Here is a 16,267-nt window from a genome sequence, read left to right on the forward strand (position 1 = left end):
GCCCTGTGCAGTTATTTTGCAGTGCTATTGACTTGGCTGTCATATCCTTTGCTTGCACTGTGAGCAGCATCTACATTGCACTGTTCTGTGGGCTGACTGGTTTATAGAAGCAAGTGAATATTGCACACAGCAGTACAACCACCCAGCAGCAGCCCAGAGCTGGAGTGTGCTCAGTGGCAGGGTGAAAGCATGGCATGAACCTTGGGGCAAAGCCTGCACCCTTCTCCTTCCACTCACTCAGACTGGATCATGGCAAATCAGCCAGCAATTGTGGTCCCCTCCGCCCTGTGTTAGCACTGTGAGATGCAGCAATAGCTATTGGCAGCATCACTCGCCTGCCTGCTCTCATTTCCGCGCTCTGCTCTCAGCAGGGACTGCCTGCAGACCCTCTCCCAGGCTCTCTGAGTGACCCTCTGCTGCTTCCTGCCTCCCTCATCTCCTGTGCTGCCCAAGCAGTCCCAGCTCTCCCACTGACCCGCTTGGCACAGTGGTACTCCAAACCCAAAGCCCTGCTTTGCCTAACATTCCTGTTAGCAAAACCCCCCCAAACAACCCAGGAGCCTAAGGAATGCCTGGTCCCTACAGCTGCAGGGCACTGGTGTTGCAATAGTGTTTTGTTCATGCTAAATTAATGTTCAGGGCTGTTGGTTTGGGAAAGTGATGCTCTTGGTCCTCACCCTGCTTCCCCTCCCAAACCCTGAGCGCTGTGGGACAATGGGGTGATGAGATGCCAGCCAGAGGGGACCCACTCTGCAGCAGTGCTGCCCAGGCTGGCTAATAGGAAATGCCAGGGTCGGGAACGGGGACTGCACCAGGCATTAACCCTTGTAAGGCAGAGATGCTCCAAGAAGCTGGAGGTCTCGCTCACAGCTGAAGTCCCTCGGGCACCAAGGAAGGGGTTGAACTCTTGCCAGAGGTCCGCAGGGATTCTGTACCTCACATGGTTTCCTCCCCATTCCCAGCCACCAAATTGCATTTACAAGCAAAACATATATTAAATAACTCTCAGATGTCAGAGCAAGCAACTGCTGTGGGGGATGTTCATGGCGAAAAGAAGGAACAGCTGGTCCATGCAGGAGCAAAGAGAGGGGAGGCAGTGGTGGGGGGGATGTGATGGGTTGGGATGGGGATGCAATGGGAAGGGAATGGGGGTGGCACTGCGGTGGAGGAGGTTGAAAGCAGGGGCAGATCTCCTGAAATGAACGTGTCCCCTGCCATGACTGTGGTTGATGATGAATAGCCTGTGGCATAGGATGCCTCATTGTGAGAGTCTGCCCTGCAGCCTCCGGTTTAGGGTGTTTTTGTACACATGCTGCAGGAAGAAATGGATGTAAACATCCAGCATCTCAGATTATAAACCCTGGCAAGGCATGACGGGGCGGGAAGGTCAGTGGCACCACCACCACCCCCCAGCAAAGGCTCTAGGCAGAGGCAGGGAGTGCTGGATGGGATGATCCGCATGTGCCCCCGTCCGTCCTCTGCTCCAGCTCCAGACAGGAAACAACAGTGGTGCCAGAACCATCCCAGGAGAAAGTGAATCTGACAGGGCTAAATGTATGGACAAATCCCAGCAAATATCTGCTAGCTTTCTATAGTGGATAATGACATGTGCTCCGAGTCCTCCAGCAATGATCCCAGGAAATCCAAGGCTTTGCGAGCTGGGCTGAGCTTGTCCTCGGGTTCCTGCTGTAAATTCCCATGGTGCCATTTATCCAAGCATGCTTCAGGAAGCAACTGGCGATTCCCACAGGAAGCAGCACTGCTCCACCGCCTCCTGCATCTGTGTCCTGAGGCAGGGCAGGCCAGGGCAGGAGCCTGCTCACACAGATGTGCGGGAGAGCACCTCCGTTGCTTCCCACTGCATGCTTGTGCAGACATGGAGCAGGTGAATCCTCCTGCTTCCCCGCTCCTTCCTCATCACGTTCAGGCAGGTGGCATTCCCATCTCATCCCTCCCAGCGATGGCTCGGGAGCTTTGGGTTTTCCTTGGATGGCTTTTGTGTTTCATTCCTGCTTGATACTCTTTACTGGGAGCTATACAGGCAAGTGCAGCAGCTGAGTTTCCACCTCTGCAGCACTCAGGGGGTTGAGGGGCAGGCAGGGCAGGGCATGCAGAAGGAAGCCTGTTTGGAGCACTGCATCTTCTGAGGAGGGCTTGCCATTGCTGAAGAGAAAATCTGAAAAGTAATAATCTCCACAAAGCAGAGGGAGAGGCCCCTGGAGGCAGCTCAGCAGCAGAGAGGGAGCCCTGCAGATCTGCATGAATGAGAGCATGCGAGGGAGGAGCAGGAGAAACAAAGAGGGAGGATGAGATGGAGAGGAGAATGTGAAAGGGACGGGGTCATGGCAGGCAGGTGGGGTCTGCAGTGCCATCCATGGCTTCGGTCAAGGTGTGCTCTGCCAGCCTGCAGCAGGGTCTCGAGGGAGAACAGTGCCGTGACATGGCACCACCTCACGGTGCCTTGTGCTTCCTCCTTGGTCACTCCTCATGGGCTGAGCGGGACAGACGGGGTGGCTGTTGTGGTCCCCATCCAGGGCATCAGCAGCACTTGATGCCTGCATCTGCTTCCTGCAGGATCAGCTCAGTATCCTTTCTTTAAGAATGGCTTTGAAGGCCTCGAGGGTGAGCTGCTCACCTGTGCTTTGAGGGCTCAATTCCTGCATCCGGAGTGCAGGGAAACGAGCAGCAATGTGGTTCACAGCCCCATGCTGAGACACAGTCCCCTCCTCCAAGAGAAGGAGCGGCTCAAATGGTGTCCCAAGACACAAGGCAACAGATAGGAAGTAGGGAAGGGTGTCTTCCTGCACGGATCCTTCCTCTGGCCCTCAGCTATTGTGCTGCTTCCTTCCTCCTCCCCAGGCAGCAAAGGAGCTGGGCTCTATCAGGGCACTGAATCAGACCAGGTAATCCAGGCCACAGCTGCTTCCTGCTCCGCCTGGGACATCGCTCTGTGAGGAGGAGGGAAGGAGATGAATAAGATGCTCTGCTGCTGAGAAACCCCGGCGAGGAACAGCCTGTGATTGCACTCCCCCACACCAGCCAGAGCACAAATCCTCCTTTCTGGGGCTTCCTGCTGTCTCTTTCCCACCCTGCTCACATCAGTTATCCCAAACAGGGAGCAGTTGGCTAAAACCCTGTTAGTAGACTTCAGAGGAAGCGCAGCGCTGGGTCTAATTACCTGCCTGACAGCTCCTCTATTGGACAGACACAAGGTGTGTGATGTTCTCTCCCCACCTGCCTGAGGTTGCCTCCTCCAGGGCTGCACTGCTGTGGTTCACAGTGCAGAGAGAGGTGTGTGGGATGGAGACCCCACAGGTGGCAGGGACCAACAGATTTGTGAGCAAGGAGAAGCTGTACTGAGACTCAGGAGGGGGATGCTGTGGGAAGCAGTCTCAGGCAGAGAGCCTGAAATTGGGGACATGACCCAAAAATGGGATTTATGGGGCTTGGGTAGTCCCATGAGCCACACCAGGACCATCAAGAGGGAAGCTGAGCCAGGAGCCAGAGTTGCCTGCAACACTGACATTGTTTGAGCAGGCACCTTGATGATCGAAGCACACTGGGGGCTTAGGGCAGGCTGCAGCATCCCACCCGTGTCCCTTCTCATCCGGGCTCCTGGATCCTCCTTCCGCAGCCATAGAGCCCACCCTCGGTCTGAAAGATGCATGTCAGCACTAAACGCCTTTGCAGAAATTCTTGGGAGAAAAAAAATGCTGAGCACAAAACACAGCCACCACCTTGGGAATTGTCTGTGCACCACATGGCAGGAGGCAGAAGGGTTGAGGGAAATCATACTGATCTGGGTTTATACCCTCCACAAAGCACTTGGGTTAAGAGAACCTTTGGTCTGAGCTGCTTTAACCATTCCTACATCCTCCTGTGAAACTTTCCAGAGCATCATTTGTGAGAAATCCCATGTAGATCCATCTGTGAGCTCCGTTTTGGCAACTGTTGGGGTTTTTGATGTGAAATGGTTGCAGTGGAAGCTCCATGTGGATTCATGTGGATGTGTGTCTGGCTTCACATAGCTCTCCCTCTCCTTTGTGGGTTTTTGCCTGCATGCCATGCAGCTGTCCTTGCACAGAGCAGGAGTACACTGCACAGGCCAGGACTGCAGAGGTGGGCTTCTGGCCACTTCAATACATTGCTCTCCACATTTCTCTGCCCATACAATACAGGACATCACGTTCCACTGATGCATACTTTCTGCAGCAGGCTTCTTGGGGGGGGGATTATACTGAACCTTAGTCTTCTTTCTGACCTAGCCCCTCCTTGCAGGGGCCAGAAGCACCTTAAGAAGCAGACTATACAAAACAGGCTGAGACCTCACTCTGCCATAGAGCTTGAAAGCTTTCCAAGAGCCACACTAAATGCCAGTTTCCTCCAGCACCCGTGTAAGATGCCCTGCTTCCTGTGTCATCGGTTCACGTAGCAATGGCATCACCTCACTGGCACGCAGCATCCCTTCATCCCAGGGGCCCAGGATGTTCCTGTTGTCGGTGCAGCGTGCCAGGGTCCTGCTCCCCCTGCCAGCCCCAGGGCCTGGTTGCACGCTGGTTATTTTCATCCCATGCCTGGTGGGTGGGTGCACGGCTCCAGTGCTGTCAGATGATTTCCTACCAGTTCCTTCATGTAGCAATTGCTATTATCTTTTTCTTTTTGTCATCTCTGAAGCAGGAGAACACCTCCCTCTGTTTGCAATTGAACATCTGTAGGCCACAGGTGTTGGTGCTGGTTTGTTCTCAGGGAGGGATCCAATTGGACTTCAATGGATGATATGGCCTACAGGACTGCTCCTGGTGCTGTCGCTCACACAGGAGCTTCTCCAGCTGCCCAGGACCTCACTGGTGCTCTGGGATGTGCCCAGATAGACTGGGATATCCTGGGGTATGCAGGGCTGCATGTCAGCATCTCCGCTGCCTCTGAGCTGGGGTACAAGGTTTCCTGTGCTGGGCTAGGCTAAGACTTCCCTTTCACTCCTACCTTGTGTCAGGAGTCCCAGGAGCAATCAGCGGTGTATTTAAGTGTCATTGTTTTTCCAAGGATGCTGCTTTGTTCGGGGGTCAGGTTTCCAGGTCAGATTCCTTTCAGGAAGGCTGGGCTTGGCATCCCTTTGTTTGGTTACATTCTTCCTAGAAGGGCTGGAGGAGCTGGTGCCATGTATTACCATTTTTTTTCTCTTCTCCATTCCTTGTTCTCTGTTTTTCTACAGAACTATTGATCTGCAGCCCTGCAGGGTGTTGGGGTAGCATATGGGAGTCCCTGTGCTCTGTGCTGGAAAGAGCACTTGCTTTTCCCCAGCTGTGGCTGTATCGAAGCAATTGTTTGCCATTCTCCCTCTTGTTTTGGGTTCTTTCCCACCCTACTGCCACGGGCTAAAGAATTGCTTTGCCATCCTTGGGAAACTTCTGTGGCCATGTTAATATTGTTTGAAGTATTGCCATGATGTTTGTTTAAAAACATATTAATTAGGTTGTCAGTAATTGGGGTTTTCAGGGCTCTCTCATATTGTTCTGCTGCTGTAATTTGTTCTATTGATCTTCCTCGAGATATAACTCGCAGCCAATCTGCAGCGAGGCTGCGGCGTGCTGCTCACTGTTGCTATTCACCCTGATTTGTTCCACGCACAGGGCTGGTGGCCAGTGATGAGCATGGCCGTGTCCTGACCCTCAACCCATTCCCACCATCACAAACCAAACCTATCCCAGCAGATGACCACTTTTTCCACCTCTCCTGCCCGTGGTCGCTTCACACAGAGCCCAGGGATGCGGCCGGTGGTGTCTTGTACCCGCATCGGCTCCGCTACGGCAGACCCAGAGACACTGTGGCTGTGTCTCCTGCTGCGGCGCGGTTCAGCGATGGGTTTCCATGGTAACCCCAAGGCTCGTTCCCCGACTCCAGGTTTTTCAAAAGGGAAAAATCTTCGTTTCCATCAAAAGCTCCTTTCTGCTGGGAGCCCCGGCACCGCCTCCCCCAGCAGCACCGAGCCTGCCAGCTAATGAGCCCAGCCTGGGGAGCCGGGTGCCCACAGCCTGCCCTCCAGGAAGCTATTTCCAATGGCAACCTGCCCTAGTCCCGCAGTGGATGTCCTCACTCATCGCCTGCCCTGAGCCGGTGCCGTGCTGCACAGCTGGGCTCACACACTGAGCCCCTCACTCTCTCCGTGGTCAAAGAGCTGCTTTTCCCAGCACCTTTCCTTCGTCTACCTGTTGGATACCCCTGCTTGCCCATGTGTCCTTCTTCCGCAGGGCCAGGGTGGGTGATGGTGCAGCCTCCTGACAGCAGCATCTGGCTCCTCGCATCCCCTCGGAGCATCTTTGCTGCTGTCCCAGCACACCTGGCAGTCGTGTGAGATCCAGTAGAGACGTGGCCATTTTTCTGCCAGCAGACACAATACATTCCCAAACAATGGTCGTTGCAGAACTCATCCCTTCATTTAACAGAATTTTACAGGCAGGATAAATCTCAGGGCCTCTATAAATCTTATTGCTGAGATAAGAAATGTGCATCCAGAGGCTTGTATACTTACATGGAGTAAACCCTGCCCAGCTCCAGGACACATGAGCAGCATCCTGCATTTCACACCTGCTTTGGAGCCCAGCAGGAGATTTATGAGATTCAGAAATGAAACCACTGCACTTTGCAAAGGCTCCACGTTCCCTGCCCTGCTCTGGGACACTCCCAGTTGTCACACGGATGGAAGATGAGATTTCCCAGACTATCTGGCAAGCTCCCCTGGGCTTTGCAGGGTTGAGAGGGGGGAAAACTCCCCAGCTTTCACAGCTTCTGGGCCAGTGCTGCCACGTTTGCATTTTAGAGCAAGAACTCAAGCAAAATCTCATGGATGAGTTTTACAGTTCCACATCTCCACATGTCCTCAGGGATTCTCTTTGTGGTACCCAGTTTTACAGCCCTGCATCCCAGGGTTTCTGGCTGAGGATGGGGACCACCAGGACTTTTGGTATGTGAGCTGCTGTGTGAAGCCATTAGCTCATCTTTCTGGTGTGTCTCAGTAGTGAAGCATCTGGGAGTGTCCTCTCCTAAATGGGCACCAGTACATCACTGAGTGAATTGCACAGGAGGGATCTCTGGAAACACTCCTTCCAGCAGATCAGCAATAGTAGTAACCAAGAAAAGAATAAAAGAGCAAGGGAGTGGCAGTGCATGGAAAGAAAAGAGGTGTGGAAGTGTTTTAAGCTGCTCACTTCTGCCGTGGCATCTCTGAAGCTGTGGGAGCAGCAATATGGGCAGGCCAGGAGAGGTCTTGTGGGACAACCCTGGGGGCTGCTACCCCCTGCCTAAGAAAACGCATTGCAGGCGTGCCCTTTCTAATAGTTTGCTATTCCAGCAATGCTGTGGTTTGCTCTGTGGCTGAGAAGACATTCTTATTTCCTCATTTTCCCAGCCCAGTATCCCTACTTTGGATGGAGCAAACAACTGGAATTACAGGTCCTTGCACAAACCATTGTACTGGGCTGATCCATGTGCTGGGTATGCTTGTGGGTAAACCATGGGGAGGGTAGAGGTGTCTGGCATATCAGCTGGGAAAGAAGCTTGAGTCAGGAACTCCCTGCTTAGGGACACAGGATTCAGAGTGTTTTCTGAAATAGGATTACAACCAACAAGTATGGCTTTCTGATCCATCCTCTGTCTAACAAAGATAAGACTCAATGAGCTGCTCAGGTCAGGAGAAAGCACTGATCTCTACGTCAACCCCATGCTGAGGTGTGGCGACTGGGACTGCCTGGTAGCAGCTGGAAGTGCCCTGGTTGTCTGCAGCAGTGGGAAAGCAAAAGCCCCGTGAATGGAACAAGGTTGCAGCAGAGAAAGGAAAAGACCCTATGGGGTCCTGATCCTCTCATGCAGCCACCTGGGAACCGGGCAGTGAACATGACAGGGGCTGAGCTGCTTCTCCCCTTTTGGAGCAAACCAGGTGCTGATGTGGGTTAACCCAGAACACTACAGTGCTCCTGGGGATCCTGTTCCTCCCATGGCATAGGATGGGGTGATGCCCTGCAGCTCCTTACGCTGATTGGGGTTGCTGGGATCACTTGAACGCCAGGACAGGAGGAGCATTGCTGTGCAGAGCTGTGGCAGGGGAGCATCCCTCTGCCTGGCCTATGCTACAGAGCCAGGGCTGAGCTGGGGATGGGGCAGGATGGTGCTTCTCCCCCCCCACAGGAGCTCCAGTTCCTCCTGAAGGGGCAACAATAATTCTCTCTGCTTTTTACTGCAGAAACCTGACCCTGACAGACACTGAATCCAGACAAGAGTCTCCAGGGTGTTATTTCAGCCCTCTTCCACCTTCTGCCGCCTCCACTATCTGATGCCATGCAAATGTTCCCAGGCTCCATGAATCCTTTCTCAGTCCCATCTCTGGTTCCATGGTGCATCAGAAAAGAAGAGGCTGGCTTTCCTGACCTCCCTGCTGTGCATTCATTTTGACCTGTGAAGGGGAAGCGCAAAGTGTGTAGAGAACAAAAATAGGTTAAAAATCCCTACAGGTTCAAGGGCAAATGGGATGGAAGAGAAGTCCGCAGAGGGGTACTCATAATGCGGTAATGATGCCTGGGCTAGGAAGTCCCTGAGACTGTGGGAGGATGGGGAACGAGGGGAACATTGTGTGTGCTTGCCTGGGTTCTTTTCCTCTTCCCTGGCATCTGCTCTGGGCTCTGATGGAGGGAGGTGCTGTGCACTCAGCCCATCCTGTGTCCTACTCAACAGCACCACTGAAGGGAGGTCCCAAAAACACCCTGTGCTGGGAGGAAGAAGCAGATGAAGGGTGAGGATATGCATCATCCCAAACCATTTACCAATGCTCAGCTGCAGTGTCAGGACCTGGCACCTATGACGGCCATTGATCCGGAGCTGCTTGAACAGTCCTTCACCTCCTGCCCCTTTCCTCCCTGCTCCCAGGCAGTAGTGATAGCACAAATGTGGGCCACAGGCACTAAAATGACTTGATTTGAATGACACTTTTACCCCCTTTCCATGCAGAGCAATGATCAGTCCATATAGAGATGCCCCAAGGGTACGTGTTGCTGCCCACAATACTGACAGGGCACCCTGACGTTGACACTTCCCTCAACCAAATTTTGTTTGAACTAAACCACATTATTTTTCTGGTGAAGAAATAATGAAGATGCCAGGAAATGGGAATGGCCGCAGCCCTGGGGCATGGTGGTTAACTGCTCTCTAGACCTCTTTATCTATTTTGGATTTGCCAATGTACTACTTCTGGCTCTGGCTCTCCTTCTGCTTTGGTTCCTAGACCAATAATCAGAGCTTTATTCCCCAGCAAGCTCTTGCAGACTGAAGGAGTTACCCTTTCACCCCCTTCTTTTGCCAGGCTTATCATCCAAATTCATCATTTACCTGCAGGCACTTCAGCTCCACTCACTTTGACAGGTGAAGCTGAATAGAGCAGCAAGGGACTGGCTGCTGCTGTGATGGGAGAGGGGCTGTTACCCCAGTGGAAGTGGTGCCTGGACTGGATGCACTTGACCAGGTGCCAGCAGGGTGGGCAAAGGCGATTTCCCCACAGACATCCTGGCTGGATGAGCCCCAAAGGTGCAACCCAAAGGTGAAGGTCTTGCAGCGATGCAGTTTGACCCAGACCCAGACCCAGACCCAGACCTGTGCTTTTGCCTTTCCAGAGTGCAGGATTTGGCAGTGGTGTGCATGGGCTCCGTTCCCAGAGCAGTTTGTAAGGGCATATGGCTCGGAGGCAGGAGACACAAGTGTCAGCACACGCTCTATGGAGGGATGGCTGGGGGGAGGCAAAGCTGGAGGAGGTTTCAGGGCAGAGATGAGCTCCTGTTGTATCTGCCACCGGAATCCCCTCCTGCCCTCCTACACACCCTGCAGTGCTGACCTTTTCTTGCTCTCAGACTTGTCAACATGACCCATTAACTGAACTAGGAATGATTTCCTGCTGATATATGAAAGGTTCTTGGGAATGTCAATTTTTTTCCTCTGTTCACCCAGCAATTAGCTGAATTTCTGTTTAGTAGGAGCCGTGTGCTGCTGCTTCACCTGCCACTGCCAGCTTAACCTGGATCAGGTTTGAATACACCATCATATTCCTGTCAGATTTGCAACATCCAACAACGTGCTATTTATTCCAACTTCGCCCTGGCTACGCACTGGCTGTAAAAGGGCAGGCAAGATGGGATATGGCAGGAAGTTTGCTGGGGAAAAGCAAATTCCACCGAATGCTTTGAACAGCTGAACCATCAGAGGTTGTGCTGGATAGGGGCTCTGCGAGCAGCAGCAGTCTTGGCTCACGGTCAGGCACTGACATCAGATGTGCCATCTCACAAAGCCCTCTTACGTCAACAGCAAAACCGGAGCTGTGCAACGTCCTGGATGCTGTTGTACTGCAACATATGTACCACCAAAAGGTCTTCTCCATGCCCCAGGTGCAGTGAAATTACAGTTTGTTGGCTTTGTCATAGAGCCTGGGCATGAACAGAATTACTGAACAGATGTCAGAGTTGGGAAAGGAACCTTAGTCTAAAAGCATCCAAACCTCCTTCCGCGCAGAGGGGTCTCCAAACTCTGAGCCGCAAGGAGGATGTCCACAAAGGACAGCCAATGTTTCTTGGAGAACCATCCCTCATTACCCAGGAGATCCTGAAGGACTTTCTGAAAGCTCTGGCTTTCTGCAGACATCCCAGGAATTGCATATAAAGCCTTTGAAATTCCCTGCATGTATCTCACCTCCTCGCACACACTCGCACCTTGCACTGCTTTGCTTGGTCTGACTCCCTCAAAAGCAGGTGCTGGGCCATCCCTGGGGGGATGAGAAGGGTCAAGTCCTCAATCTCCACTCTCCCAGGAGCCACACACTTGATGCTGCTCCAGCCCCAGTATCCTCCTTTTCTGATAGACTCCCCAGTGTGTGCCTCTCACCTGCCCCTCCTCTGGGGAACAGGCAACAGCTCTGATGGGGGGTGGCAGGAGGTGCATGGAGATGCCCTGCAGAAGAGAGGAACCCTATCACTCCACAGGGAATTCCTGAGAGGGGCTATTTAGGATGGGGGTCCCTTACTGCCCACTGGTACTCTGGAAAACTTGACAGCCTGGGCAGTGCTGGGGCTGGGAGCCTGCAGTCACAGATTAAAAGAATCACAGACTGGTTTGGTTTGGAAAGGACCCTAAGATCATCCAGTTCCAACCCCCTGCCATGGGCAGGGACACCTCACCAAGCACTTTTAGCAAAGACCCAACTGGAAGAGCCAGTCCCCATGGCCAGAGAAGGACCAAGCCCACCCTCCAGCTGCAGGGGTGGCAGTAGGACCATCAGGGCTTTACAAAGGGCAGCAAGCCAGAGGAGAGAGACCCCATGCACAGCCTGGCTGCTGAGAAGAGCCGGGGGGGGACATGCCCAGCCAGGCTGGAGACAGGGACAAGAGACCCAGGGGACGTTGTGGAGGGTTGCTGGAAACCACTGAAAGCTGCTAGACTGAGAACAAACCCAGAAGGAGGCATGAAGCCCCTGGACAATGGGCAGGGCAGGGCTTCTTTGCAATCTCTTTTATTTTTATTCTCACTCCAGCAAGGCAGAATTCTCACCATTATTTATAGTTCTCTTGTGTTCTGTTAAAAGCTGGCTTCAGGCACTCCCCGCTCCAAGCTCTGGCCAGCTTGGAGCCCTGCCTGCTCCGCTCACAGTGTGTGAAGGCAGGGTGTCAGGGCAGACACCCCACCATGGGACATACCTTGGCATGGGACAGGCCCCAGGGATTTTCTTTCCAGACAGGTCTGTCAGCTGGCAATGATACATCATTCCTCCTTACTTTCTAATTCCTCCTCTGATGGATGCAGCCAGCCCTTCTCCAAACCTGACATTTATAGCACCAGTTTTCTCTGGGTATAAATATAACCTGAATGCGTTGGAGTAGCAGGAAAATCGTTTAAATGTTCCCTTTGACAGCAAGTTTGAAGATTGCTGACACTAAAACCACTTACTTACATTGTTCTGTATCATCCTGCACGCAGCCTTCAATCATCCTCATTAGAGGTGTGTCAGGCATTTTGCACATGGACACATGCATGAGCTCACCCTCTCCTGCCCACTGCCCAGCTCATGACACCTCCTACAAGCCCAGAGACCCTCATATTCCCACTTAGATAAAGAGCAGACCTAATAGCCACACAGATGGAAGAGTATCTGTGCATGTGCCTAACCCATTGTACTTGCCTAAGTCATAGGATGATGCATGCTAAGCCTAATGTAAGCATGAGATGTAGGGATAAGAGGTACACACAGACACCCCAGTGGCCATGCTTGGACACCTTTGGCCTCTCTTAAGTGCTAACTGGGGAGGCCAGAATCTCTGGGTTTGGTACCCGGAGTCCTCAGCTGTGTCCAGCCTCCATCATTTGGTAACAGCACTAATGGCACATGTATGTGATAGAAAGGCTCAGACATACCTGGGTACTGAAGAGCTGGCACAGGGTGCCCTGGCAGTGTTCAAGGCCAGGTGGGACACAGGGGCTTGGAGCAAGCTGCTCTAGTGGAAGGTGTCCCTGCCCGTGGCAGGGGTTGGAGCTGGATGAGCTTTAAGGTCCCTTCCAACCCAAACCATTCCACGATTCTCTGAAATTTGGATTCAAGATTCCTAACATGCAGATAGAGGATTTACAAATCCTGGTGTGGTTCAGCATCCCTGACTGGATACCCACCTTGCGGTCTTGTAGGAGCATAGGAAAGGTGGAAGGCCCACCATGCAAGCATGAGAGCACTGGGGAATGGCCAAAAACCAGACACAGGCTTATTCCTCCCCAGCACTGACAGGTACAGGTGATTGCTGGCACACAATGAGCAACATTACTTGCAGCAGGAATTGCTCTCCTGACCATGCTAATGCAGATCCCTCATGGATGCAAGCACACCCCCATCAACAAGGTGCCCATGACGGTCCCCTGCAACAATCCCTACCCTTGCTGTGACAGAAATAACAGCAGAACATCTTGTTCCATGGGGATATTAAAACAGCCCTCAGGCAATTGGTCTCTAGGAGGAGGCTCCTCCGCTACTCCCTCTCCCAGAGCCTGTCACTGCATGAGCTGGGGGGGGCTGCAGACACTGAAGACGGAGCAGATAACTAGCAGGCACCGTGGCAGGTAGTAACACATTACGCTGACACACTAGCTCCTGCAGACATGAGACGATGATGAGACAAGTACAACACTTTAAAAGCTGGGTAGAGAGATGAGCCCTCAGGTACTGTGTATTCTTGTGACTGAGACAAAAGCCAGCTAGGGTCTGATATGCAACAGAAATAAGATCTTAGAAAAGATGAGGATAAATGCATTTCCCTGCCCATCCACAATAGCTTTCTGGGCCAAATGAATAGAACCGTGGCTCTCCCAGGGCTCATGAAGCAGCAATGCTGAAGGATCTCAACCAGAGCTGTCCAGAGGTGTGAAATACAAGAGCAAAAACGCTGCAGGAGAAGCAGTTCTGAAAGACACAGACATTAAAGAAAGAGATTGTGATGAAAAGGAGTGCCAAATGCGTGGTGACACAGCAAAGGAGACGAGCATTTCATGGCAAGTTTGCAGCAAACTGCTCAGCAATTAAGTCTCCTTAGGACCAGATAGATCAGGCTGGGCTCTGCTTTCAGGTGGTTTTATGCTAGCAGTGCCCTGAAGAAATGTATGTTCCCCTTCTGAGTCCCAAGACAACAGAAGTGGATGTAGTTGTGCTCTGACACAAGGCTCAGGTGAGCTTCCAGCTGCGGGTACAGCTGGCGGAGGGGCTCCATGGGCAGCATCTTGCGTGCAGGGCTGCTGGGCAGTGTCCTTGGACCGCTGGAGCTGTAGCACCGTCAGGCTCTGGTTCCCAAGGAGGAGATCACTCAACGCATGCCCTTGTCTCTGGTGATGCCAGGTGATGTTCTCTCCTGTAAACATAAGGAGGGATGACATATGCTTTGCTTTCTGCTTGGCTGGCTCTAAAGCTCTCTCTGGTTAATCTTCTGCTGAGGTGACACACAGCGTGTTATGGGCCAGAATCAGAGGTGACATGAATGGTGGTGTAAGTTACGTGATGGTGAGTCGGGGTAAGCGAGTGGAAGGTGGTGTAAAACTCCATGTTGTGGAGATGCCAGCAGGCAGGGAGAGGCAGGGAGCAGGACACCAGCCTCCTGGGGAGTCAGAGAAGGGAAGGCAGCACATACAGAGCCTCCTGCTTGGCAAATGCCCACCAAGACCCACCACTGATTCCCTGCTGTGGTGTGAGATAAGTGGGATCCAACATGCACCCCTGGGGAGGAAGCTGAGAGGAGCCTCTTGACCCCCACCATTTAAAATGGCAGGCTGGGATCCCAGCTCTCATGCTGCAGCCTCCACAAGGGAGGAGTGAGGAAGGTCGGTCTGGTGGGCCCCCAGAGCTGACATCCCTGTCCCCTGCCCCTCCATCCACCAGGTTGTACCACAGCCCTGGCACAGAAGGTGTGTTCGGCACGCTCGTAGCAGCCGGCCCTGGGGAGGGCTCTTGGTTATTGACCCTGGCTGCAGCGGTTTCTCCTTACACACACTCTTTTAGACAACGCTGTCACATTGGTTTGGAACCAGCCAGCCTTGGTGCTGTGGTTTGCTTGAACTAAATAAAACCAACTCGTAGGTAACATAACCTTATGGAGGAGACTTCGCACAGCCCCTCGTTAGCATTCCCAGGCTATTCTGCATGAAAGCAGTATTCTCTCTAATAACATTTGTCTTCTAATATGTAGCCATGCTGCTGCTGGGCATTACCTTTTACAGTATTTTCCTTTCTTTATGGCAGCTCACGCTAAACACTGCTGTAACCCATATTCCAGTCTCCCCATGCATAATTCTCCATCTACAACCAGAATAATTCCTATCTTCTTTAACACAAAGCTGCCTTCTCCACTCAAGCTTCATGCACGTTGTCACAGTACCCCCCTCCAAGCCCTCCTCCACAGAGCAGTGGCACCATGCAGGGAAAATCCACATATTGCTTATCCTTTCCTGCGGGAGGCAGAGCTGTGGCCCTTCCACCCAGCACGCTCTGCACCATCCTGGACATCATTTTGCTCTGCTTTCCTCAAAGAGATTTGCAGAGCAGGTCCTGGCAATAGCACTTCTTTCTGCCAAGCTGGAGGAGGGCTCTACCACCTCCAGAGAGGCAGCTGCTGCCTCTGCGCTCAGGCTGGACCAGCAGCGCTCAGAGAGGTGAGATCATGAGGGCATCACTGTGGTTAACCAGAGTAGGATGCAAGAAGGAGAATCTGGGAACAGCTTGGGTGCCCCAGAGGCTTTCAGGTGTCTGTCTGGGCTTTCAGGGTCGTCTTTCTCCCATATAACTCATGAGATCTCACTCCTGCCAGAAAGAGGAGCTTCGGGACAGAGAGCTTTTCTCAAAGCCCAGCAGTGGGTCACCAGGATGGGAGTACGGTGGGGATGGCAGTGAACCTGGCTGTATGCAGGCTTGCTAGCAGGGATGAAGCACTTGGCATCATGGGGCTCTGTGGCTGCTGGAGAAGGAGGGTTTATCATTCCCAGGGCATTTGGGAAGCTGGAAAACACTGCCCCTGTGTTTCCCAGCATGATCTGCTCCACTTAATCCTGGGATAAGAGAGAAAAGTCCCAGGTTGGGTGGAAGCACCCATAAATCTGTGGAACAGAGGCTCCCAGCCCTCTACATGGGGCAGTCCTCTGGGTTTGCTGTGTTGTTGCTGGTCCCCATCCTCTCCCTCTGTCTCAGCTTGTTCCCACTCAGAGCACTATGTACAGGCCCCTCTCCTGCCCCAGCAGAGCCGCTCCAAGGGCCAGGTGAAGGATCTGAGCTGGCCAAAAAAGCACTGGTTTCTGAGAGGCAGTGAAGTTTCTCAACCCCATTCTGAGGTGCAGGAGTGAGCACCGGATCCACAAAGCTGATGTTGTGATCAGGCCTTTTGTAGCACAAAAACCCCATTCTCTGATGCCTTCTGGGTACCAGCTGGTGGTGACTCTGCAGTGCCAAGACACGGCTGTATCTTCTCTGTACCGAGCTGCTGCATGTTTTCCTGGGGTGCAGAAACACCAGAAGCCACCAGCTCAGGAACATGAGTGCATCCAGCTTCCCTTTCCCTCCCCTGGGACCATCCCATCAGATCTGTTCCCTGCCTGCATTCAGGCTCCTTCTTGATGTAGCAGGAGATAAACACCACATGAGTCTCTGACTGGGGCTTTGAGGCATGGTGAGGGGGGATGGAGTTTTATTGCTGGATTAATAATTTAACAGGACAAAATG

The 16,267-nt window shown here is 52.8% G+C and overlaps 1 long non-coding RNA gene across 1 annotated transcript; it reads right to left on the reverse strand.

Annotated features, from left to right (window-relative positions):
• Window positions 1-8,632: 8,632 nt before the first annotated feature.
• LOC130601529 (uncharacterized) lies at window positions 8,633-10,263 on the reverse strand. The gene is made up of 3 exons (XR_008972692.1): window positions 10,147-10,263; window positions 9,376-9,444; window positions 8,633-8,753 (listed from the first exon to the last, which is right to left on the reverse strand). It is a non-coding gene; the product is annotated as an uncharacterized LOC130601529 (long non-coding RNA).
• Window positions 10,264-16,267: the final 6,004 nt, after the last annotated feature.

The sequence above is a fragment of the Pezoporus wallicus genome, unplaced genomic scaffold, assembly GCF_028554395.1.
Source record: "Pezoporus wallicus isolate ANWC-B61680 ecotype Strahan unplaced genomic scaffold, APGP_CSIRO_Pwel_v1 contig_11153, whole genome shotgun sequence".
Taxonomy (NCBI): domain Eukaryota; kingdom Metazoa; phylum Chordata; class Aves; order Psittaciformes; family Psittacidae; genus Pezoporus; species Pezoporus wallicus.